The following is a 24,468-nucleotide window of genomic DNA, read 5'->3' on the forward strand; positions in this document are numbered from 1 at the left end:
AAACCTAACTACAGGAGAGACTATGGATTGTGTTTGGTTGTATGCTCAGGGAAGGACACCACAATAATTATTTTAATATTTCCAAATATTTTAACATTAATCAATAATTCATTGGATGTTTAAAATTTTTTACTGACCCACATTTTCCAAAGCAATCTAGAATATAGTTTTTAAATTTCACCAAACAATACTTGATCATATTGCCTTATATGCAATCAGATAACTTTTTCTTATTTTTCTTATTTCTCCTGTTAACTAACTAGCTATGATGGGATTGATTGCATTGAATTTATTCAATGCAATGCACAAGTGCAATCTGGAAAAACAAGCCCTGAATGTAGAGCAAAAACACTGGGTTTCAATGTCATTAGTGCCACTGTATCAGCCAGTTATGCCAGGCCCTGCTACTCTAGAGGTAGTTTCTAGATTAGCAGCGTTAGCATCACACTGACAACGTGTTGGGACTACAGATTTTTACCCGTGTTTATAAGGTTCCCAGGTGATTTATGCACATTCAGGTTTGAGAAGCTCTGGGGTAGGTAATGCTGCAGGAATGAACAATCTCACATTATTCATAGTTTAAACATATGTTTTTCTAGTTCGGGGTACATGGCCAGCACTAGTGAACAAGAGAACTGTGCTCTATTCATGCAAAGTCTAAATCTTTGTATCAGCTACAACCTCAAATATTGCTGGTTGTTATTCAAGAAATCAAACTCAGGGGTATCTTTCATCAGTCTACAATACTACTGAATAAATAAATTACTTTAGTTATCCCTGTCTACAAAGTACTAAATTCTTTTCTTTATACATTAGTAATAAATTCAGGTATACAATTTGATAAATTGCATTTTGCATATGTTTCTTTGTTCTAGGATGAAGCCTTCTGTTTTAGAAAGGTACTGAGTATTAAGTTCATAAGTATTTTTAAGTTTAATAACATGTTTAAATTCAAAGACACTTTTCCTTTCCCAGATTAAGAAATTTATCATTTGCTTTAGAATAGAGTTTAGTACAAGGAAAAACCACAATAAAACAAGTGACCATATGGGCAAGGTCAAAACGAAGAGACCTTTCCTGAACTCAGTAAAGCTGATTGATGGGATGAGCTTGACCTGTGAACTTACCACCTTTATAGCACTTTTTATCTCCAGAAAATGGATGCAAAATTGAAAGTATTGGTAGATCCTAGCTGTGGTATTGATCTTACTAGGGGGTAATGAAAATAAATGCTACCTTTCAAATTTCCCAAATGTGGAGTGTTATAGGTAGGTAGGTTTGCATATTAATTGGATGTTTTCTACAAGGTAAACATTCTGCAAGTTAAAAGTGGTTTATAGTATTTAGTAACTGCCACCAGTATTCATTTGCTGTCCAGGAAACTCAGATTCATTTTTTCCTACATTCTAGGGAATCATCTACACAGCCACATTCTTTTCTAATAGCACTAAAGACAAATATGGCTTTCAAAGGAAAACATTATTGGTAATAAGCCACAAATATCTTTCAATATTAATTTAATCAACTTAAAGTCCTTTGGCCCCTGCACCTGTGTGGGAAACCCAGAGGAAGCTTCTGGCTCCTGGCTTCGGATCAGCGCAGTTCCGGCTGTTGCAGCCAACTGGGGAGTGAACCATCTGATGGAAGACCTCTCTTTCTCTGCTTCTCTGTAACTTAAAAAAAAAGAAATAAGTAATATTCTAAACTTTGAAGTGCTAGTACAAACAATTGTCCTTTTAATTGTTTATTTTCTATTTCTATTTTAATATATCTGAAAAGCAGAGAGATGAAAGATTATATGCTGGCAATAGCCAGAGATGGGCCAGACTGAAGCCAGGAAATGGAACTCAATTTTCGTCTCCTACATGGGTGACAGGAACCCTACTACTTGAGCCATCATCTGCAGCCTAACATGAGGCATTGGCAGGAAGCGGGGTAGGCAGAAGTGGAACCAAGATTCAAACCAGGGAGTGCAAGTGGGATGTGGATGTCAGAAGAGGTGACTTAACTAGTTCACCAAAGACTTACTCTATAACTATTTTTAACTTATCAGAGAGAGAATTTTGAAAAGGTTAAAAGTTGTCAACAATGATTTCAGCTGTGTCTCTTTGTGCTAAGAATGAATTTATAAAATAATATATGTATGCTCCAAAATACATTAAAGATGTCTTAAAATTTAGACATATTTAGCTGAGTGTTTTGCATACTTTTATAAAAATGTTTACTTAAAGAAATTTCTCCTTAAAAAAATCTAGGCCAGTCCCAGTTGGTGTAAGCATTTTAAAAGTAGACCGGAGAAGGCCGGCGCCGTGGCTCACTAGGCTAATCCTCCACCTTGCGGTGCCGGCACACCGGGTTCTAGTCCCGGTCCGGGCGCCGGATTCTGTCCCGGTTGCCCCTCTTCCAGACCAGCTCTCTGCTGTGGCCAGGGAGTGCAGTGGAGGATGGCCCAAGTGCTTGGGCCCTGCACCCCATGGGAGACCAGGATAAGTACCTGGCTCCTGCCATCAGATCAGCGTGGTGCGCACCGGCCTTGGCGGCCATTGGAGGGTGAACCAACGGCAAAGGAAGACCTTTCTCTCTGTCTTTCTCTCTCACTGTCCACTCTGCCTGTCAAAAAAAAAAAAAAAAAAGTAGACCAGAGAGTAGAAGCAAATGATGAAATCTTTATTCTCTCTCTTTCTCTCTCTCCCCTTGCCACTAAAATAAATAAATAAATAATTTAAAGTATTAATTGTTAATGCAATGAAGAACTACTATACTAATACAGATGAAGATATCTGAAAATAAAATAAGTACAGAAGCTGGCATTGTGGCCAACAGGTTAAGAAGCCACTAGTGAGAGTGCAGGCATCCTGCATCGAAGTGCTTGTTTGAGTCTTCACTACTCTGCGTCCTGTTCAGCTTCCTGTGTTGCTCCTGGTAAACAGTGCAAGATAGTCCAAGGGCTTGCGTTCCTCAGTAAATAAATAAATGTTCCTGTGTTTAGCAACTAAATGGATGCAACTGGAGACTATTACTGAAATAAGCCAGTCCTCCAAGGACAAATATCAGATTTTCTCTGATACATGGTAGTTGATATAGAATACAAAAAAGAAATCTAAGAATGAAACTGACATCTTATGATTTGATTGTTTTTATAGCCTTTATCTATATTCATGTGGAACAGTGATCTTTCTACTTTTTACTTGTTGATCATTGGGTTAATAATGTATTAAGTCTGAGTATAAAATAGATTGAATTTATATTATCGAAAAATGAAAGAAAAAAAAGAAAGGAAGGTGGGATTGAGAGAAGAAGGGCGGGAGAGAGAGTATTGTTATCTTCTATAAAATACCTGAAATCTGTTTTTTATTTTTTTTAACTTTTATTTAATGAATATAAATTTCCAAAGTACAGCTTATGGATTACAATGGCTTCCCCCCCATAACATCCCTCCAACCCGCAACCCTCCCCTTTCCGGCTCCCTCTCCCCTTCCATTCACATCAAGATTCATTTTCGTTTCTCTTTATATACAGAAGATCAGTTTAGCATACATTAAGTAAAGATTTCAACAGTTTGCTCCCACACAGAAACATGAAGTGAAAAATACTGTTTGAGTACTAGTTATAGCATTAAATCTCAATGTACAGCACACTAAGGACAAAGATCCTACACGAGGAGTAAGTGCACAGTGACTCCTGTTGTTGACTTAATAAAATTTTAAAAATATTAAACATTTTAAAATATTTTTCAAAGAATAAGTTATAGCATAAAAGTATGGTTTTTCCCTTTTCTCTACTCAAAAATCCCCTGTTAAACTGACAGGTATAGTGGCCGGCACTTTGGCACAGTGAGCTAAGCTTCTGTCTGCAGTGGCAGCATCCCATATGGGTACTGATTCAAGACCAGGCTACTCCACTTCTGATCTAGCTCCCTGCAAATGTGCCTGGGAAAGCAGTAGAAGATGGCCCAAGTCCATGGGCCCTTGCACCCATGTGGGGAACCTGGAAGAAGCTCTTGGCTCCTGTTCAAATAAGTAAATAAATAAATAAAGTCTTATAAAAAATTGATAAATATACCTCTACCTTGAAGAATATTCAGGTTCTCAGTATTAAATTCTCCACCCTTCATTCAAGGTTGGTCTTTTTGTCTCATTCTTTTTTTGGGAATTTAAAAATTTATTTTCTTTTTGAATTTTATTTTTTCAATTTAAAAAAGTTTTTATTTGTAAAAAGGGAAAAAATCTCCTGTATTTCATGTATACAGTTTTAGGAGCATAATGATAATTCCCACCCTTTCCTCCCCCTCACTCACTTCCACCCCTTCCCTTATTTCTTATTTTTCTTATAATTTTTACAATGGCATACTTTTAATTTCTGTATAATCACAAGCTTAACCATCGACTAAATAAACAATTCAACAAGTGATAAATAGAAAAACCACTGTGTCTCAAGAGTATTGACAAGGGATATAAATAATAATCAAATCTCAAAATATCAGTTTTGCTCATATATTTTTTTTTGTATTCTATTTATTAGTTAACACAAATCAAGGAAAACAGTTAATGTTTGTCTTTTGGGGTCTGGCTTGTTTTACTAATCATAGTGGTCTCTGGTTATATCTATTTGGTTGCAAGAGACAGGATATCATTTTTTATGGCTGAATAGTATTCCATAATTTCTTTATCCACTCTTCAGTTGATGGACTTTTGGATTGATTCCATAGCTTAGCTATTGTCAGTTGAGTTGCCGTCAACATGAGGGTCCACATAACACTTTCATGTGCTGATTTCATTTCCTTTGAGTAAATTCCTAGAAGTGGAATGACTGGTTCATAAGGTAGATTTATTTTCAGTTCTCTGAGGTATCTGCATATTGTCTTCCATAAAGGTTGTGAGTTTACACTCCCAACAACAGTGTATTAGGATATCTTTATCCCCACATTTATTATTTTTTTGATTTTTGGAGATAGCCATTTTAACAGGGGTGAAGTGAAAACTCATTATGGTTTTTATTTGCTTTTCCCTGATGGCTAGTAATCCTGAGCATCTTTTCATGTGCCTGTTGGAATTTATATTGCATCCTTTGAAAATGCCTGTTCATATTTTAACATATTTCTTAACTGGATTGTTTTGTTATTGAGCTTCTTAAGCTCCTGATATATTGTGGATATTAATCCTTTATCAATTACGTAGTTTGCAAAGGATTTTCCCATTCTGTTTCCCTCTTTACTTTGTTGAGTGTTTTCTTTGATGTGCAGAAGCATCTGAGCTTAACATATTCCCATGTTTCTATTTTTGCTTGTATTGCCTAAGCTGCTGCGAAGCCTCGGCCTAGGCCAATGTGTTGCAGTATTTCTACCATGTTTTCCTCTAGTAAAGATGGTTTCAGATCTTTCATTTTTAAATGATTCATCTACTCTTTTGGTTAGCCTTAATTCACTCTGATTAGGAACAAAATACATATACTAGAAATGGCAAATTTTTAACTGAACTTAGTACAAAATGGGTCAATTCCGAGGAAAGCCATCAAAAATACACTTTTGTAATATGTTGGAAAGTTTACAAAAGAGAAAAACAATTGTGAACACTCAATGAAGAAATAGTACCAATATCCATTTTTAATATACTGTTACATCACATATGAATGTTTGGGTTAACAAGAGACCACAAAAATGATAATGGTCCTATAAGATTATAACAGAGCTGAAGGCCGGCGCCGCGGCTCACTAGGCTAATCCTCCACCTAGCGGCGCCGGCACACCGGGTTCTAGTCCCGGTCGGGGCGCCGGATTCTGTCCCGGTTGCCCCTCTTCCAGGCCAGCCCTCTGCTGTGGCCAGGGAGTGCAGTGGAGGATGGCCCAGGTGCTTGGGCCCTGCACCCCATGGGAGACCAGGAAAAGCACCTGGCTCCTGGCTCCTGCCACCGGATCAGCGCGGTGCGCCGGCCGCAGCGCGCTGGCCGCGGCGGCCATTGGAGGGTGAACCAACGGCAAAGGAAGACCTTTCTCTCTGTCTCTCTCTCTCTCACTGTCCACTCTGCCTGTCCAAAAAAAAATAAAAAAAAAAGAAAAATATAACAGAGCTGAAAAAATGCTGTCACCTAGTGATGTCATAGCTGTCCTAACGTCATACTGCAGTCCGTTACTCATGTGTTTTTGGTGATGTTCTTGAAAACAAATCTGCTCTGCCGAAGTACAGCACACACAATTGTGTATGGTATGTCATATTTGATAGTAAATGGCCATAATTCTGGCTTATGAATTCACTTTCCACACTTTAGAAAGTTGTGAAAAATATATTTAAAAGATAATTTTATTTTGCTGCGAAAAATCTTGAAATCCATGCATGTGAGGGGTATTCCAAAAGTTCATGAGGGTAAGTACTACGAGAATTCTGTGCATCAGTTTCAATTTTTTTGCACCAAAACTTTTGAAGTGTCCACATACAACACTTGTGGTAGTAGTTGTTTTACAAAGTAGTTCTACTCATATAAAAAGGCTTACATGTTATGGAGGCATACCTACTAAGTTCCTGCATCTCAAACTGCATCAAGAGGCCACATTTAGTAACTTGCCTATAGAATTTAGGTTTGTGCAATGATGAACCCATTTCTCATAACACCCATGTCCCTAAACAACACAGTGGTTGTAATTTGGTTTTGTTGAAATATAGATTTTGTGCAGACTGTCTTCTAGGATATTTTTAAAGATTATTTTAATAGTAGTTTCACACAGACACACGCATGCACACACACACACACAAAAGTTGCAGGTTCTTCAACAATGGTAATGGAGAGGGCCTATCTATACCTTCTTTATAATCACTCTCTATTTCTTGTAACTATGTGTGAAGAAGCAGGTAAACTCTAGGTTCACCTCTAAATATATCAAGTATTCTGCTGCACCAGTCTATATTATTCCTTTTCAAAATTTTATTTTTTCCCCGCAGATGTGAAACTAAATTCATGATGTGATAAACACTGAGCTTACATTAAAATTAATTACTGGGCACCCAGTAGGTAGGACAGGTGCATAGGCATTTTTCACAAACCTTCCAGTTGATTTATGTGTTCACTAAATTTTCTGGCTCAGTGTTCCTATGTATTTTATTTGCATCCATCCGTCTACAAGAATACCACATAAGTCAGGAATGATGGGTTCTATCCAGGAAAGCCTTTACAAGACTAATGGAGGTTTTTCTTTGTCCATCTTCTTGCCAGCTTTGGAAAGACAACTATGATCATACATTTGTCCCAGGTATTTGATCATCAGATATTGCTTTCCTTTTATAGTCTCTGACTCACAAAATTGCATATTATTTTTGCTTGAGCCAATTATAGCTTTGTCTAAATTGGAAAATGTTCATGCAAAATTTCTTTCCTAATAGCCATCACAAAGAGATAGTGAAGACCGTTAAGGAATTGGTCATTTCCATTAACATATTGCCATTTAAAAAAATGATCAGGGTTTTTTGGTGATGTTAAATTTACAAAGAAAATGATGAACGAATAAAAGAATGAATTATTATGGTTTCTTATCGTGGAGATATGTTCCTAGCATTCTCTTAGGCTGAGGACCAGACTATTTCTCTCAGTGTGTGTGCATGTCTGTGAGAGGGACTGGTGATATGAGAAACAGCATAAATGTACATCATAAAGCTTTTAGGACAGGACATTAAGACAGTGGACTTACCTTGAAGCTATAAGGCATGAGATATTCTCTAGAATATGGCTCATTTCTTGTTTATCTTTTCTTTCTCTCCAGAATATGGTAAAACAACAGGAATTCGAAATTATAGTGTGTGTCAATCAGACTTGAATGCAAGTCAGGTTAAAATAACACTTGTTAAATTACTACTTTCTAGCATTGTCACATAAAAATAACTTTGATATAAGATTGAAATTATTCCTTAGACTAATAGTGACTTAATATATTACATTTTTAATCTAAAACATTTAGTAGATGGCTTAATGGAATCAATGGACATTTCACACCTCTGTCATGTAGAGCATCAAAGAAAAAAGTAATGAATACTGAATTAAATAAAGTTTTAATAGAAAATAATTCTATGAGAATATCATCAATCTCCTAAGTAACAACAAATTTACAAACCAGATATTCAAAACAATCAGGAAATTCTAATTAACATTTAGTAGTTTCACAGGGATTATTATTTTACTAATGTGGGCTCTGTTGAGGAATACTTTACAACCAGACAGATCCATTGGCTTGTCACCAATGCTTAGATCTTTCCAATTTTAAGAAGAAAAGAAACTGAAAAAAAAAAAAAGAAATAATCCCCTAATGAAATATCAGGAGAGTTCTATAATACAGATACTAATTTACAAAGCAGGAACTACCAGTTGGCAACATCTTCAGGGCTGTTCCCAGAAGCTTCAATAATGCCTCTGTTATGTACCTGCATTTTCTATTCTTTCTTCCCCACTGATTCCAGTGATAACCTATTGCCTCTGGGAGCGGAGAACTTCTACCTCTCTCAGTTCTCATTCTACACTCCCTTTGATGCCCTTCTACCACCCAAAGGTAAGTCATTTATTTCCTTTTGTTCTGAGTCAACTGAATGAAAATCCATTATAGGTTTTGCAGAATTGCAGTATTTTTGCAATATTTTTCAAAGATATTTAAAATTATAGTAATAAATGTAAAAATCTGCTTAAATGGAAGCTAACCTCAATATTGTTTTTCCCTTTAGTATTCCAAAAGGAGATCAGGCAATAATGTGTATATAATTTTGTTTGGATTTATTTTTAAACATTTATTTCTTTGGTATAATGAATTCAAATTAATTTGCATTGAGTTATAATATTATACAATATTATAAATCTTGGCCAAATACATATCAGATCATACCTAAAGCCTAAGGATTAAGTAATATCTCTCTGTAAATTGAATTTATCAGGTTTTTCTATAATGAACCAAAGTGCCTGAAATTTTAACTGTCTCTCCTCTCCACATCTTTATTTCATGCTCAGTCAAGGACTTTATATTCATTACTTTTTAAAAATTTGATAACCTGTGAATACAGTCATTATTATCCAGAAGGCTAGGATAAGGAGATCAAGGCATAGGCAGTTTATGAAATATGTCCAAGGTTGTAGATAGTAAGTGGAAAAATAAGGATTTTAACCAAATTGTACAACTCAACTACTTCATTCATTCAAACCAACTATTCTATCTAAAGTTCTACAAAGTGTATGTATTAATAAATGATATAAATACTCTTAAATTGGCTAAGTAGTCACATCTGTCATCTAATCCTAACTTTCGCAAAAAAGAATTAGAATATACTTTTTATGCTAACTTGTCATTGGTTTGACTTTATCTTTTTTTTTTACTTTTATTTAATGAATATAAATTTCCAAAGTACAGCTTATGGTTTACAGTGGCTTCCCCCTCCCCATAACTTCCCTCCCACCCGCAACCCTCCCCTTTCCCTCTCCCTCCCCCCTTCCATTCACATCAAGATTCATTTTCAATTCTCTTTATATACAGAAGATCAGTTTTCCATATATATTCTACTCTCTCCACCAACAAAGTTCCTTAAGTATGTATTTTATATTATATACATTTTATGATCACTAACTTCTAGTAAATAAGGAACACTATAATAAGTAAGAGCACATTTGTTATCAAATTGAAGTATGAAAACATTTGAAATGATTTATATGTAGGAAACTGTTTCCAAAGAAAACATACCTACTTGGAGTGGTTTAGTGTTTGTGAATTATTCACAAGGGCAGGTGTAGCCATCAACTGTGTTTAAAATGCATTGTTGAGTACCATATACCCTGGATTTCTAAGCTAATGGTTCCAAGACAAACAGCAGATTAAAAATCAAAACAAAACAACATATTTGAAACTTATTTCTGCTATCTGTAAAATGTATATTCTAGATTGAGTAGAAAGGAAGGCTGCTGATTGTTACAGTATATTCCAGGCAGGAAGCTTAGGGTTAGCTCCTTGTATTACTGTCATTATCATATAAGTGTTGAATTATTGGATGCCCCTGTTTTAGTGCCAGTTATGAAAATCTGAGTTCCTGGCTGAGGAATTTGAATTTGTTGATTTTAAAATAGAATTTTATCCAGAGGAATAATACTTTATTTCTTTGAGATCAACTTGTTGCCTGATATACTATAGGAAGAAAGGATATAGAGTACCATGTGGTTAATTGAAATAAGGCTATCCAGAGATACTAGGTTGGAAAACTATGGCTTCAGTTCAAAGAAAGTCAAACATATATATCAAAGAAATGACAAACCATATGTAAAACAAATCCACTGTTAGACCAGAAAGGGGGCCACAGAAGCACCAGTTAGGAAACTTTGGAAGTTATAGGGAAAATGGAATCATGCTGACAGTGATATCCAACTGGATTAAGGAGGGAGACAAAGGAAGAGGTCTTCATGAAAAATGCAATTTTCCAATAAATTCCTATAAATGGATTCTCCATAATGTGTTAACGCAAAATCCAGAATAGAGACTGCTGTGAGCAGTCCACCAGACAACTGTCATATTTCATCAACTCTTAGCTCTCAATTTTAATATTTATTTAATAATTTAGATGTATCCAACCACGCAGTGTCACACTTTAACTGGCAGCAATTTTTCTTTGTAGTAGATCATGAAATAAAGATATACTTGTAACTAAAGATGTCGTAAGTTCTGTTATTAAATACAATAAATGAATAGACTGCAAAATGTAAAACTAGCTCCTGTAACTCTGAGCAGTGATTTCTAGTCTTTAACTCCAAGCTAAACCTAAGAGTACTGTTTGTATATTTGTTTATCTTTTCAAAAACTAGACTGTGACAAGACAGAATCTTCTGGAGGAAATTAGGGACCAATAAGATGGAAGTGTTTAGAGTCAATGTATATTTATGAGCCAGGGTAAGAAATAATTAACATGAAAAGAAATGGAAAAGTTTTTCCCATTCCAAGTAAGTCCCTATTCTCTTCCATTTATAACTATCATTCATGTGTACTGGAAAGAGTAAAGATAGATACATTTCAATAAAGAAATACATTTCAAAGAAATCTTATAAAATGGGATCACTCATGAACTCTGATTAAAGAAGAAATTAAAAATACACTCGGTGAAAAAAAATTCTAGAATATCTGGAAAATTAATAAGTAGATAAGAATGTGCTAAGTAGAAAAAAAAGTAAATCATATGTTGGTTTGAATAATTATCAGTGTGACAGCTGTGAAAATTAATTTAACAATCACAAAATGACTTCTAAGAAAATAGAAACAAAATGTAAAGCTTATAGTCTGAAAATAGCATGTGAATGGCTTTATCAAAATAGGAGTGCAAAGGAGAATCTGAACATATAAATATGCCCAAAGCATCTCTTGTTATTTGGGGGTAATTATTGATAACATATTATTCCCTGATTTTGATAGAAGATGTGTGTTAATACAAACCAATAAAATGTAATTAAAAAAAATAACATGAGAAATAGGATTTCTAAACCTGAAATGCCTAGTGAGTACTCCACCACAACTACTAAGGAAAACAGATATCTCATTCATCCAGGTTGGCACAGAAGAGACATAAAAATAAAACATTCAAAGGAAAAAAACAAATGTCTAGGTAGGACCAAATATTCTCTCAATGTCCATGTAGCAGCAGCCAGAATTGTTCCCGGTGGTCTTTATACCAGACCAAGAACTAAGAGGAACTGATGGCTTCTGTTCTTTAGGTTCACCTTCCCCCATACTAGGTCTCCCTTTTCCCCACTTGGGTGAATTTTATAGGAAGGAGAGGCGCCAAATGTCAACTTTCCACAGCCCTGAGAGAAAGAGAGAGAGAGAGAGAGAGTTCTTCCATCTGCTGGTTCACTCCCCAATTGCCCACATGGCCAAAGCTGCACCGATCCGAAGCCAGGAGCCAAGAGCATCTTCTGGGTTTCTAACACGGATGCAGGGGCCCAAGGAATTGGGCCATCTTCTACTGCTTTCCCAGGCCATAGCAGAGAGCTGAATTGGAAGTAGAGCATCCAGGACTCGAACTGGCACTCATATGGGATGCTGACACCGCAGGTGGCGGCTTTACCCGCTACGCTATGGCACCGGCCCCACTACTTAAGTTCTTTACACCCTTGTGGGAGACTCAGATTGAGTTCCAGGCTCCTGGCTTCAGCTTGGCCCAGCCCCAGCTTTTAAAGGCATTTGCAAAGTGAAGCAGTAAATGGAAACAACTTCTCTCTCTCTCTCTTTCTGTCTCTCTTTCAAATAGATCAAAATAAATAGATAAGCATTTAAAATAAGAAAATACTATAAAAATAATTTTGTTCACAATCATAGTGAAAGTAATAATACATGTCTCACGTGGCTGAAGATAATTTATGTGATAGTGATTTTCATTTAATTTAACATGCTAAGAAATAAGCATTCATTGAAGAAACAGAACCCCACTATCTCCTAAACTCTGATGTGAATTTCCTTATAGAGCTAATTATGGATGCCTTAAAAGGGACAACAGGAGCTTGAAGGGAATCCTCGGTCAGTTGGAAGAAGCCAACACTGATGGAGAATGGCAGGCAGAATTCTATGTTGTCTCCAAGACAGCTTCCCTTTAATGTGTGCTCTCCTTCTCTTGACTATGTTGGGATTGTAGCTCCCTTAATTAAATAAGATGCCATGGCAAAGGTGCTGTGATAGTCATTCTCATGACTGTATTATATTATAAATGATGCTGTATTAATAGCCAAGTAGGTAGCAATCTTTCTGTTGGTTGCCATGTTGAGAGGGGACTGAAAGATCTGAATGGGGGCTCTATAATGTCAAAGACCCTTAGCCAGTAAGAAAGCATGGTCCTCAAATCCTGTAACTGCAAGGAACTGAATTCAACAAAAGCCTGGAGGAGCCTAGGAAAGGATTTGGAGCCTTAGATGAGATCACAACCCCAGTCTACAGTTCAGGTTTTACTTTGGCTTATCCCTGTGCAGCAGCCCCAGCTTAAGCAGACTTCTGACCCACAGAATTGTGAGACAATATGTCTGTGTTGTTTTCAGCCACTAAGTTGTGGGTTTCATTTAGTAGAAGTAGGAAAATAAGAAATTGAGTAAGGGAAAGATGATGAGAACTCTCAAGGCTTCCTCAGGAATGATGGCTACGAGGGCCTGAACAAATAGATGACTCTGAGAATCATCAACTGGTGATAAGTCTGATAATATTAGAAACCTCCACCCTCACCTGGGTTTTGAGCTGGGACTGTATATATATATATATGTGTGTGTGTGTGTGTGTGTGTATGTGTGTGTGTGTATATATATAGGCTCAGAAAGAAAGTGAATCTAATATGAGAAATAAGAGACAGCATAGACAATAATATAGTTGATATATGTCAAGGGTAATTCAGTTGCCCAATGAATAAAGAAGAATTGCTCTATATATCTCCATAATTAGTTATTTTTACAAGAAAATATAAGGGTTTTTTTCCAGATGGTTTCTTGAGGAGATACAATTCCTCCTCTATTTTTCTGTTTTCATGGAACATTACAAAACACTTTTATTATACCTTTGAAGCTCTGTTAAATTTGATTAATTTATCAGAACAATGTACCATTTTGTCCATGTATTGACTATCAGGGAAACTATAAAAGAACACAGAAAATTTTGTGGTTTCATTTTCCTGGCTATTCTAATTAATGAAATCTATAGCTTGGGATTTAGTGGGACAGTAAAATTAAAGGAGGGGTTAGAGGACTTAGACCTTGATGGGATGCTAAGCAAATTTATTGATTTGAGGTCTGTGCTGTGGTGCACCAGGTTGAGCCACCACCTGCAGCACAGCACTGGCATACCATATGGGCAGTGTTTTTAGACCCAGTTGCTCCACTTCTGATCCAGCTCTCTGCTAATATGCATGGGAAAGCAGTGGTAGATGACCCAGTTACTTGGACCACTGTACCTACATGGGAGACCTGGAAGAAGCTCCTGGCTCATGGCTTCAGCTTGGCCCAACCATGGTCATTTTGGCCATTTGGAAAGTAAACCGTGGATAGATGATCTCTCCCTCCCCCTTTACCTCCCCCTCTGCCTCTCCCTCTGTAACTCTGCCTTTCTAAAAAATAAATTCATCTTTCTTTAAAAAAATTGTTGAATGCGCTTATTCCAATTGTTCTTGATCACTGAACTGTGCATAACTTCAGAAGATCATTTATGCCCTCTATTACCCAAGAATCCCTCCATTATTAACTGTATATTATTCAATTTAATTTTCATTTATGGCATCCTGAACATTTTCATCATCAGTTGGGACTATTTAGCCATCCATTTCCCATATGTTCTCATCCCTGCATTTTCCTATATTCTTTGTAATCTTTTTATGTATTCCCCCAAGTCAGGTTCTGTGTCTTCCAGTGCATTTGCATCCCCAGATTGCCTTGGTTAGGCATCTGTTCCCAGTCTGCATGTGATAAATATTTTTCCAAGTGACTAATCCTTGCCAGTGTTTGCAGTTGTTGTATTTCATCTTGGTTTAAATCCCATAGTAGGTATATTTTCTTCTGATTGAGGCTTCAGCAAAACAGATGGCCTGTGTCTGCACATTGATCTCTCTTGAAGTGGCAGAGTGAAACACTTTGGTTGTAGAAAAAATGTTTAGAAGCCTCTGAATTGACCCTTTTGTGTACCAAATCGACATTTTGTGCAGCTAGTTTTATCTTTGCTTTAACTAGTATTGATCAAACTATCAAAGATCCTGTTATAGTTTGAACAGCTGTTTTTGAAGCAACACCAAAAATAATGGTTTGCATTTAAATCTTTAAATCAATCCTCACCTTGTTGACTATCACAAGCTTTTAGACTGTAAGGAACTTGATTAATTTTTTCAATCTTATTTACCACAAAAAAAAGCTATAAAGGTGTTGGAGCACGCTTTGTCATTCACTGGTGGGTTTATTACACTTTCTACCATCATCCCTTGCCCCTTGAACCCTGCATCCCAGAGATGCAGTTTTCTAAGAACCGTTGTTTAGATGAAAAATCAGAAGTGGGTAAGTGCTTTGCGAAGTAATGAAGGGCTCTGCAGATTTACCATAATCACAAGGAAAAGAGTAGAAACAATAATATCCTCCCCTAAAATAAACCCTTCTGAGAGAACTTGTAGAATATCTTAAAACAGCTTAAAATGGTCTTTTTTACAAGCAGAGTGATTAAATTTTTGCATGAGATAAATTAGGAGTTGTGGTGTTTGGAGGGAAGACATTTGTACATCTCACTGGTGAGAAATGTGCAGGGCTCTGACTGAGATTGGGGCAGCTTTCTCAAGTAAGCCTAGCAAAGACTAGCTTTCAGCTGAAAATGGGTCATGGCTAGAGAGTAGTTTTAATTACAGTGAAACCCTCCAGAGAACTCTACTACAAAGCTACCGATATAATGGTTAAAATGAATTCCACATATTTGCAAAGTTCTTTATTTATTTTTGTAGGCAATCGGAGGCACTCAGCATAAATCTATCTCTGGTGTTAATTCCACCTAAAAAGACAAGAATTTAACATGCTAGTCCTTAACCTTACATGATTACTATGAGATTGTTATCTTTCATATTTGTTCTGCATTATGCTTATCTTTACAATTATTTGTCATTTAAACATTTAATAGCTGACAATGATGTATTAAGTTACTGGTGAAAGGGGGACTGTCTTAAATCACCCTTTGATCTATAGAACTCAAAGCTTTTTTAAAAATATTTATTCTTATTTATTTGAAAGGCACAATTACAGAGAGATGGAAGAAGAGAGGTGGAGAGAGAGAGAGAGAGAGAGAGAGAGAGAGAGAGAGAGATCATCCATCTGCATCTGCTCTTTCAGTCCTTAGATTACCACAATGGCTAGGGCTGAACCAGGCAATGCCATGAGCCAGGAGCTTCTTTCTGGTCTCCCACATGGGTGCAGGAGCCCAAGAAGTTGGGCCACTTTCCAATACTTTCCTAGGCAGATTAGCAGGAGCTAGATTGGAAGCTGTGCAGCTTGGACACAAACCAGCCTCCATGTGGGATGCCAGTGTCAAAGGCAGTGGCTTTACCCACTATGCCATAATGCCGGCCCCAGTAGTACTCAAAGCTTTAAGAAGATTTAATAATGTTTAGATATTTTAAGATCATAGCTATTTACTATCAAGTGTGTTACAGGGAAATTTTTCACTGCTCCCATCAAATTAATAATGTAAAGCTATGTCTTTAGCATGGTATCTGCAGGGCTTAACATTTCCAGCTTGCATCATTATTAATCAGTTGTATCTTAGCATGGATTATTTTATCACATGTGCACAGAATAAGCACGAAGATAATATACTGAATGAGCTAAGGAATGCAGGCCAAATAATGATAGAGATCAGAGTGGGTAGGGGAAAGGAAAAGAAGAATTTGGATACAAAAATTATCATTACCAAGGAATAAATCTTAATATTTGGGGGCATTTTGTGGAGTTTTTTGTCCAATTATTGTGGGTCAGTAATGTCATTGAGTCAGAACAAATATACTAAATATTCTGATATGTGAACTATCAAATAGTTGTCCCATTATTTTCCTGACTTTCAAATACTCTGCTAGAGATTCAGAGTTAAGTTCACCCAAGTCTACAGCCTAACTCCATTTTCTCTACAAGTACAAATTATTTTCCATTACTATAAAATGACCTTTGCACTAATGCGATGAAATGTAAGTCAAAACTGTTAAGTTGAACCATTTTATCCAACACATGCCCCTAGTCCTGACAGCGATTTTTCTTCAGGAATATACTGCTATCAGTTTGCATTTGTAATTGCCACATTATTGGTGAATCTACGCGAGTCTGTTTCTTTTTTTTATTTTTATTTTTTTTTATTTTTTTTTGACAGGCAGAGTGGACAGTGAGAGAGAGAGAGACAGAGAGAAAGGTCTTCCTTTTGCCATTGGTTCACCCTCCAATGGCCGCCGCGGCTGGCGCGCTGCGGCCGGTGCACCGCACTGATCCGATGGCAGGAGCCAGGAGCCAGGTGCTTTTCCTGGTCTCCCATGGGGTGCAGGGCCCAAGCACCTGGGCCATCCTCCACTGCACTCCCTGGCCACAGCAGAGAGCTGGCCTGGAAGAGGGGCAACCGGGACAGAATCCGGCGCCCCGACCGGGACTAGAACCCGGTGTGCCGGCGCCGCTAGGCGGAGGATTAGCCTAGTGAGCCGCAGCGCCGGCCAAGCAAGTCTGTTTCTTTATCTAAATTATTGTTACTTCTGGTGTAATAGTCCACAAGGTGTTACATATCAAAATCCACCTTATTATATGTTACTTTGATTTTATTTATCCATTAAAATTGTAGATTAGATATTTAAATGGTAAATTAACATCAGTTGTTTACATAAATTATATTAAATATGCATTTAATTTAAGATAAGAAAGATGATTTTGAGGTACTGCATAGAATAAAATTGATAGCAATGAACATGAAATATACAAAGAGCTTGAGAAATGACAGATTTTCAAAGCACACCTCACCCATTCACTGAGAGTTTTAGGCTTCAAGCCAAGTGCAAATAAAATATCCTGATGAGACAGAAAAATGACAAATAGATCTATTAATTGGTTAATGAATTCACAGTCATTTAAAAAATCATAAATGCTATATTACTATAATAGGTGCCAGAGAATCACAAAGCAATGGGTCCTAAATCCTTAAGCTCAAGTAATTCTAATAGAGGAAAGTAATTCCTGTACAAATGATCATAGTATATACAAGCAAATTTAACTATACAGGTGAGCACAGGGGAGGGGACCTAACCTAACATAAAATATGGGTGACCTACAAAGGTTTCTGGGGGATATAAGTGAACTGAACTTAATTCACTTACTTTGTTAGTATATTTAGTATGCCAAATGATGGTGAAAGGAAGGCATTGGAGGTAAATGGGAAGATAAGTGAAATAAGGAAAGGAGGGTGGAAGAGAGGGTAAAAGAGAAAGAACATACAAGTAAGAACTCCCTCGCTAAGTGCGGAAAATCCTAGCCAACAACTGTTCAGCAGGAGAGCAAGATGGCCCAGATATTTGAGCACCTTAATGATCTTATAAAAGAACTGTAATGATTTTATAGGATAAGATAAAATAAAGATTATTTTGAGAAACTTTTCCAGAAGGTATATCTGATTGGTATATGAGAAGAGGCAAATAGGAGAAGAGGTAAGATATTGTGAATACACTACTATAATAACAACAAGGCAATTCAAGAATAGAAAATGTGGCAACACACACAGAGGTGGTTAACTATTCTACTACTCAGGCCCATCACAGGAATTCCATACTTGATGGTCTGAGTTGGGTAACAGGTTTTGATATATTTTCTAAGATCTACAAGTAACTGTGATGCATAATAAATAAAGGTTGAAAGGTACTTAGGTAGGTAACTACCTGGGAGATTAGATCTACAGGACTTGAATGATGAGAGATGATAATGAAGGACAAGGGAAACATCTGAGATTGCTCCCAGGGTCCTAGTTTGGACAAATGTGTAGATGGTGATGCCATTAACTGAATTCAAGTATACTATAGATTAAAAGTTTAAAGGGGGAAATGATGCTTCCTAAATCAGCATTTTGAGTTGGAGATCCATGGGTATATTTGAGGTTGATGTTCAGCAAACAAATGAATATAAAACCTCTATACTTTGCAAGCAGATACAAAATGTCAAAACTTTGGGAACATGTACAATTTGAAGACAGAGATTTCAGCATTGTCAACATATTGAGTACAATTTAAAACACATAAATGCACGTTCTTCTTCAGGGAGAGTTTGGGAAATAAAAGTGCTGAGGATTAATGATGGAAATGTGCACATTTTCAGGATTTGAGGGATGAGTAGAGGAAAATAGGCAACTGGAAGTGGCTAGAGGAATGCTAAAGAGATTTAAGGATAGCTGAGAACATGGAATCCTAGAAAGAATAGATTTTCAAAGTTAGTTGTTGTATAAAGATAAACTAAGAGCAGGACTGAATGTTTTCCAGTGCCTTAGAAGTTAGCCATTAGTAACTTCAGCAAGGGTGCTTTTCAGAACAGGCTCACTAGGTTGAATAGGGCAGAGGAGTAAAATGATTGATAAAAAGTATAGTGTGGTCACAAATTTTCCTTTGTAAAATATGAGTGAGAAAATCAGTGTGTGCTGATGCTATGGTAGTTAGAGGAGGAAAACATGAAATTGGTGGTAGTGGTAGTGGTTGTCTTGTTGAAAGCTGATAGAAGTAAGAATGGAATGAGGAAGATTTATTTGAATTGGAAGGGTGATCTTTTTAAAAGGTAGCAAGAAGAGATTTTGAATATACCAGAAAGGAATGATTTTGGAGATGGCCCAAATTTAAAAAAAAAATGAAATCATTGATTGATAGAAGCAATAAATACATCATTTGATCATGGGATAACAAAATAAGACAAGTAAGCCTTTTATCACTGCACACTTCTCTAGCTCTCATTAAATCTCTTATCAGTTGAGCTAGAAAAAAATTTTTGACTATCTGTAGGAATAGCTGAGACCATTTATGAACACTGACCGAATATTCAACAATTTTATGTTACTAACTTTTCTCTCAACTATCATCTCTCAATAGCTCAACTATTGGAAAATTTGTTGCATTTTTTTAAGTAGAGGAGACCAACTAAAGAACAAAAACATATTTTAAAAAAATTAGGAACATTGAATCTCAGCCTTTCCTAAGATCCAATGAGTGGATAAAAACAAATAAAATTATTAACAATTCTGATGTACTCAATTGATGGTCTTATGTCCTAAAGTGGGACAGCAAATCTGTTAACTCAGAACTCATGTGGCATGTTCCCAGCTAAGCCCGTTTCACAGCATGTATCAGTCAAAATCAATAGGATCATTATTTTGTCAACACTGAGATGATGATCTAAGAGTGATGGTATCTACCAGGAAAAAAATGTTTGAAGAAACATGAATCACTTTAGATTAAGTGCCCAAGAAATTCCTATCATAGTGCTTTGGAGTTTTCAAGATATTCCCTGATTAGCACTTCTGAAGGCTTTCTAGTTACTTAACAATTTTGGTGGATTTCCTATTCCTGATTGGTATTATACCTTCATGCACATTTAAGCACTGTGAAGCCTCCTCAATCTGAGATGATTCTAAGAGTCTCGGAGGACCAGCCAAAAAGAACCGTTAACTATACCTTAATTCTCCAACTACTAGCTCTGTGCAAATCCCAAAATGTTAATTTAAAAAGTATGAAATAGGGGCTGGTGCTGTGGTGTAGTGGGGAAAACCACCATCTACAGTGCTGGCATCCCATGTGGGTGCTGGTTCGAGTCCCAGCTGCTCCATTTCCCATCTAGCTCTCTGCTGTGGCCTGGGAAAACAGTGGAAGTTGACCCAAGCCCTTTGGCCCCTACACCCATGTGGGAGACCCGGAAGAAGCTCCTGGTTCCTGGCTTTGGATTGGCGCAGCTCCAGCCACTGTGGCCAATTGGGGAGTGAACCAGTGGATGGAAGACCTTTCTCTCTCTGTTTCTCCTTCTCTCTCTGTGTAACTTTGACTTTCAAGGAAAATAAATAAATCCTTTTTTTAAAAAGTATGAAACAATGTCAGCATTTTTATATAATTATGTTTTAAAGAATGGGAATTTTATTTTGGTTTTTATTAGGGTGGAATTCTATCGAACCCTCTATCCAGTTGTGCTCTAAATATTTAACTACTATTATTCTCTACTCCTAGATACCTAATGAGAAATTCACTAGCTACTTTCTATTTCTAAAATATGATGCTAGTTGCTTTGAGAAAGATGCAAATATGGAATGGGATTCTTTTCTTTGTGCAAAATAGAGTTGTGCAAAAATCTTAGCATGCATAAGAAATTTTTGCAGTATAGAAAGCGGTAACACTTTAAGGCTAAATCAGGCACAGTGATAAGTATGCTGCTTCTAATAATACCCACTGGGGTGGGTGTTTGGTCTAATGGTTAAGACATCAGTTAAGATACCCACATTCTACACTACAATGTTTGGGTTAGCTCCACTATTCAATCCAAGGTCTTGCTAATGTACACCCTCAGAGACAGCAAGTAATGGTTCAGGTATTTGGGTCACTATCAGGCCTGTGTGGGATGTGGGCTCGTCCTGCAAAGCCCACACTGTCGGGATGGTGGGGTGACAGCATTCTTCAACAAGAAGCACTGGAGACAGTTTCGGTGAACATATCCATTTATTAACAATTAGGCACAAGCTTTTATAGTGCAGGCAAGGAGGAGTAGCTAGCTCAAGGGAGCAGCACTAATTCTATAGGATAAAGCCGATACTGGTGCTGCTATGCTTCTCCAATCAGCCTGAAGGTCACAAAACCCATGGTCTTGTGGGTCTGGGCCACATCTGGGAGCTGTTTATTTAGCTGACAATTCCAAGGCCCCTCAACAGGAAGTGGGGGTGGAGGAAATGTGCATGTGTCCCCTGCCGCCTGCCAGCAGTCAGGTCTTATGTGGGTCCCAGTGTGCTGATTCTTCAACCAGGGTTTTTCCCTGAGGGCATGGTGTGCCATGCCCTCTTAACCTGCTGCATGGGCTAAGCAGGCAGTCTCCCAGCCAGGCAAAGGATCACCCACAGTGGGAGGCCTGGATTGAGTTACAGGTTCCTGACTCTGGCTTGGCTTAGTCCTAGCCAGTGAGGGCATTTAGGGAATTAACCAGAGCAAGGGAGCTCTTTCTCTTTCCATTTACCTCTCTCTCTCTCTCTTTCTCTTTCTCTGACTTTTAAACACACCAACATACTGGGACCTATTATGACTCAGGCATGGTTATTAGGTTGTTAAGTTATTACAAATCTCAGTGGAGATAACACATACAATCTTGAAAACCTTAGGATTTTGCTAAAAATAGAGAATCCCAGGTCCAACCTCAGCCTTACTAAATTAGAAACAGTGTTTTAATATAATCTCTGGTTAATTAATATGCCCATTAGATTCTCAAAAGCACTGGGGTAGTTCCAGTTTTTCAAAGTATATTATAAGAACAAGTCCAACAGAGTCTTACTGAAATACAGATTTGGAGATAGTGCACCTAGTTCTGTTTTACTAAGATTTAAGGTGTGTCCCTTGTTCTCTGCTGAATCAAAGTCATCCCACATGTTTTCTTTCTTCTTTTTTTCTTTGCTACATTTATTTTGAGAATCACTGGTTTGGATATTACAGATATAAATATGGATAAGAGGAAATCTTCATCTTTTAAAATCTCTATATAAAATTTCCAATTAGGTACAAATTAATTTTTCTTCTTCTTGATGGTTTCTAGCAGCCATATATTAAAAGTCTGCATAGTGAATCAGAATCACATGAAAATCAAGTTAGGATTCATCCTCCTTTTTAAGAACTTCCAGTTGACTGATAAGTAAACATCACATAAAGGCCAAATCATTTTTAGGTTACCTTCAGAGGGAATTTTGTTTCATGACACGGCCATTTTTTAAGATAGATATGTGTGTCAACACTATTAATTATGTTATTTAATTAACTGAAACACCCAAATCTCTGGCTAACCTAGATTAATAGGATGCTTTAGTACTTTCATGTGTGTTATATTTTTTTCAAATGAGATGTTTGTTTCACAACAATAAGGCAGTAAACTTGTAAATAGCCACAAATCATTAAAACTATAGTAGTATGTCATTCTTAATTTGTTTGACAAAGATTTAAAACAAAGTGTGACATAACACTATATTTGCCTGTGTGTTACATTACTGATTAACTTGCAATCCATTAAGGTATTTTCTAAATATTCCTATCTTTGGTACTGTCTTAAAATTTTTCAAGAAATCTTTATTTTAAGAAGCAGGTTCTTAAAAGATAATTATCAATACTTTATACATTTGGGTTAGTAGTAACCAGTTGTTATAGACCCTATTCATCAAAGCTCTGCATAGGATAGAAGCATAATGCTTCCATATTGTTAATTATTCATTACCCAGGAGATATGTATCTAATATTTTCTCAAGTATAACTAACAGAATTAATTAATATTGAGAGATATGTTGGATGGACATGATTATTTTTAGCTTCGCCAAAGGATGATGGACTTATAGGTTAAAAAAAGCCCTTGCTTGTGCAAATAAAATTTCCTGTAAGAACTCTTGCTTATGAGTTCTCAAAGGTATGATTTTCTAATTGCCCCGTTTGGCCCTATTTATACATATTATGAACTCCCAAGGTAGAGGCAGATTGAGAGATAGCTTAACTGGAAAGATGCATAGAGGAGTAATATATAAAAAAACTCTACAAAATAAAAAATAAACCATAAAACTCACTAACTTAGGTAAGATTTATATTAGTTAGCTTTATGTATGTCATTTTATCTACAAATAGTAATTTCTCTGTTTCACTAAATGAATCACCATCTTACCACGACATCCAACATTCTCATAGAATTTCAAATCTTAACCGTTCAATTAAAAAGTACCTATAGTTGATTTTAGCCATATTTAGTATTGTGTTGTTAAAAACAGAGACAGGGTGGTTAAGTTTCTTCAAGGAGAAGAGCTGCAGTAATGAATGAGGAAGCTGGGCTGGGTAAAGGTGTGAATAAAGGCACAAAGAGTTGATAGTGAAAAGGTAGTCAAGCAAGTGGATTGGAGGGTTCCAACCATCATCTCCACAGCATCATTACAGTGGGAATTTGAGAGAAAGGAAATGATCAGAGAGGGACATGCTTGATAATTCTGTTGTATGTTAATTCATAATGAAAGTTCCGATGCAGGTGACTTCATGAAATGATATGAAAAGTCTTTGGAGCTTTTTGCTCCAAAAGATAGGTCAAGGATTTGGATGGGTCACTTTGACATTTTTCTACGGCCTGATCATTTTGACAGTATTAAGGAAGAAAGGTGGGGCCAGAGATGTGGCATAATGGGTAAAGCCTCTGCCTGCAATGCTGGCATCCCATGTGGGCACTGGTTCAAGGCTCCACTTCCCATCCAGCTCTCTGCTATGGCCTAGGAAAGCAGTTCAGGATGGTCCAAGGTCTTGGGCCCCTGCACCCACATAGGAGACCTGAAGGAGGCTCCTGGCTCTGGATTGGCACAGCTCTGGCCATCATGGCCAGTTGGTGAGTGAACCATTGGATGGAGGATCTCTCTTCCTCTCTCTCCCTCTCCTTCTCTCTCTGTGTAACTCTGACTTTCAAATAAATAAATAAATCTTTTTTTTAAAAAAAAAAAAAAGGAAGAAACGTAGTGAGCCAAGATTTGATGTTGTCAATACATGGAGGGGAAGTATAGAAAGGCAGCCAGGAAGATTAACCAATATGAAAGTTAACTGCATCAAAAAGCAAACAAAATTACTGAAGAATTAAGTAAGAAGACCCAACTGTAAGTAGTGATAGTGAGCAAATACATGAAATGCAGGAGAATCAATCAGTCTATACTTGAGGGTGATACAGAGTAAATAGTAGGTCAATCTATTTTAATTTTGAGGAAGAACATAAGTGGTGTATTCA

Source organism: Oryctolagus cuniculus, chromosome 17, assembly GCF_964237555.1.
Source record: "Oryctolagus cuniculus chromosome 17, mOryCun1.1, whole genome shotgun sequence".
Taxonomy (NCBI): Eukaryota; Metazoa; Chordata; class Mammalia; order Lagomorpha; family Leporidae; genus Oryctolagus; species Oryctolagus cuniculus.